The sequence below is a fragment of the Penaeus chinensis genome, chromosome 4 (genome assembly GCF_019202785.1).
Source record: "Penaeus chinensis breed Huanghai No. 1 chromosome 4, ASM1920278v2, whole genome shotgun sequence".
NCBI lineage: Eukaryota > Metazoa > Arthropoda > Malacostraca > Decapoda > Penaeidae > Penaeus > Penaeus chinensis.
In genome coordinates, this window is record NC_061822.1 from 9,843,410 (window position 1) to 9,847,551 (window position 4,142).

Below are 4,142 nucleotides of genomic sequence, written 5' to 3' on the forward strand. Positions count from 1 at the left end.
ACATATGCATACATATACATACATATGCATACATATACATACATATGCATACATATACATACATATGCATACATATACATACATATGCATACATATACATACATATGCATACATATACATACATATGCATACATATACATACATATGCATACATATACATACATATGCATACATATACATACATATGCATACATATACATACATATGCATACATATACATACATATGCATACATATACATACATATGCATACATATACATACATATGCATACATATACATACATATGCATACATATACATACATATGCATACATATACATACATATGCATACATATACATACATATGCATACATATACATACATATGCATACATATACATACATATGCATACATATACATACATATGCATACATATACATACATATGCATACATATACATACATATGCATACATATACATACATATGCATACATATACATACATATGCATACATATACATACATATGCATACATATACATACATATGCATACATATACATACATATGCATACATATACATACATATGCATACATATACATACATATGCATACATATACATACATATGCATACATATACATACATATGCATACATATACATACATATGCATACATATACATACATATGCATACATATACATACATATGCATACATATACATACATATGCATACATATACATACATATGCATACATATACATACATATGCATACATATACATACATATGCATACATATACATACATGCTTATTATGTATTATTTGTATTATTATTATTATTACCTTTATTATCATTACTATTATTATTATCATCATTACTCTTTTTATCATTCTCATTATTCTCATTATCATCATTATCATCATTATTATCATTATTATCATTATTATCATTATTATCATTATTATCATTATTATCATTATTATCATTATTATCATTATTATCATTATTATCATTATTATCATTATTATCATTATTATCATTAATATCATTATTATCATTATTATCATTGTTATCATTATTATCATTGTTATCATTATTATCATTATCATTATTATTATTATTATTATTATTGTTATTATTATTGTTATTATTATTATCATTATGATTATTATTATTATTATTGTCATTATTTTTATCATTATTATAATAATTATTGTCATAATCATTATTATGGTCCCGATCATTATTATAATCATGATCATTATTATGGTCACGATCATTATCATAATCATGATCATTATTATGGTCACGATTATTATCATAATTATGTTCATTATTATGGTCACGATCATTATCATAATCATTATTATTATTATGGTCACGATTATTATCATAATCATGATCATTATTATGTTTACGATCATTATCATAATCATGATCATTAATATGGTCACGATCATTATCATAATCATGATCATTATTATGGTCACGATCATTATCATAATCATGATCATTATTATGGTCACGATCATTATCATAATCATGATCATTATTATGGACACGATCATTATCATAATCATGATCATTATTATGGTCACGATCATTATTATGGTCACGATCATTATTATGGTCACGATCATTATCATAGGTCACGATCATTATTATGGACATGATCATTATTATGGACATGATCATTATTATGGACATGATCATTATTATGGACACGATCATTATCATAATCATGATCATTATTATGGACACGATCATTATCATAATCATGATCATTATTATGGAGACGATGATTATCATAATAATTATCATTACTATTGTTGTGGTTGTCAATCATCATTACGATTGATAATTATAATTGGTTATTGATTATATAATTGTAATATAAATGGATTTAAACTATCATTATTCGTTAGCAGATTATCTATTTTATTCATAATTACCAATTATCATTTGTTTAGCCATCTATTTTTCCTTTCTTTTCATATAAATGCAAGTATTTATGAACATAAATACCCTTTCTCTTCATATAACTGCAAATAAGAGTTTATCATTATTGTTACTATCATAACGTTATCATTATCGCTATCATTAACAATGGTCATGATAATGATGATGGTCATGATAATGATGATGGTCATGATAATGATGATGGTCATGATAATGATGATGGTCATGATAATGATGATGGTCATGATAATGATGATGGTCATGATAATGATGATGGTCATGATAATGATGATGGTCATGATAATGATGATGGTCATGATAATGGTCATGATAATGATGATGGTCATGATAATGATGATGGTCATGATAATGATGATGGTCATGATAATGATGATGGTCATGATAATGATGATGGTCATGATAATGATGATGGTCATGCTAATGATGATGGTCATGATAATGGTCATGATAATGATGATGGTCATGATAATGATGATGGTCATGATAATGATGATGGTCATGATAATGATGATGGCCCTGTAAAGAGCCTTTATATCATATATAAACTTCCCATAAGTCTTTGACATACAGATAGTGTACGTGTATATTCAATAACATGCATACGAGGAAAGCAATAGATATATTCATTTACAATTTTTTTTACTTTTGAATCATTTTGTTTCCAAATATAGTCAAGGTTTTAATATATGTATTTATCAAAGTTTTTATTTGTTAATAATTTTTATTCGTAAACACTGGGAATATAATACGAAATAATTTCCTGACATCATAACGACGTGCGTAGATACCCCAATAATGTTTGTATAGAATCTTCTGCCCCGTAACGAAGAGTATCTAGAATTAGTTGCAAGGACTCCTCGTATTTCTCAGTTTCAGACTCTGAACCCTCTGGCAAGAAGACGTCATCTTCCGTGACGTCGTCATCCGTGAAGTCGAGAAGCCCAGCATCGCAAGAACCAGATTTGATCTCGGTTGAAGGTGACCCTCGTCCAAGAACATGGAACAAAGAACTGCTGGTGACCGGACCATCCGCAACCAAGGATTCTATTTTGTATACAACAGTGGCTTCAGACGTCGCTTATGACGAGAAACTTGTGAACTATGTATCTCCTTGTAACGATAGGCCGGTGGGTTCACCTTTCCTTCAATCGCGAACCTCGCTGCTGAGTAGTCCATCGTGATGCTTGAATGTGTCTATCTCGGTGATTCACTGTCTTTTATCTCAAACACCAACAGTCAGGTCACCGAATCCGTCAAATCACCATAATTGGACACTTTACATACTATGGATGTACCTGACATTGCTTCATAGTCCTCTTACAGGTCACGGAAATATACTATTTTATTATGGATACGTAATTATAATAGATCATAACATAGATCCAATATATATATATATATATATATAAACATAGATATATACATATATATATAAACATAGATATATACATATATATATATAAACATAGATATATACATATATATATATAAACATAGATATATACATATATATATATATATAAACATAGATATATACATATATATATATATATATATATATATATATATAAACATAGATATATACATATATATATATATATATATATATAAACATAGATATATACATATATATAAACATAGATATATACATATATATATATATATATATATATATATAAACATAGATATATACATATATATATATATATATACATAGATATATACATATATATATAAACATAGATATATACATATATATAAACATAGATATATACATATATATATATAAACATAGATATATACATATATATATATAAACATAGATATATACATATATATATATATATATATATATATACATAAGGAAGCAATAATGAAATATTTCGTCTTTCACTGAAATTATGACCCATTGGTATACCGCTAGGAATCACGACACGGAAAACTTAATTCTTGGTTCCATATACATTATTACCATCATTATTTACATTCTTATCATACATAGTTGGTATTAGTATCACTATTCGTGTTGCTATCATTAAATGATTATTATTATAATTATTATTATCCTTATTATTTTTACAGTATTCTTATTATTACATCCTTGTAAACACATAATTTTTTGTTATTATCAGTGTTATTATTATCACTATTCGTGTTACTATCATTGTAATTATTACTATTAT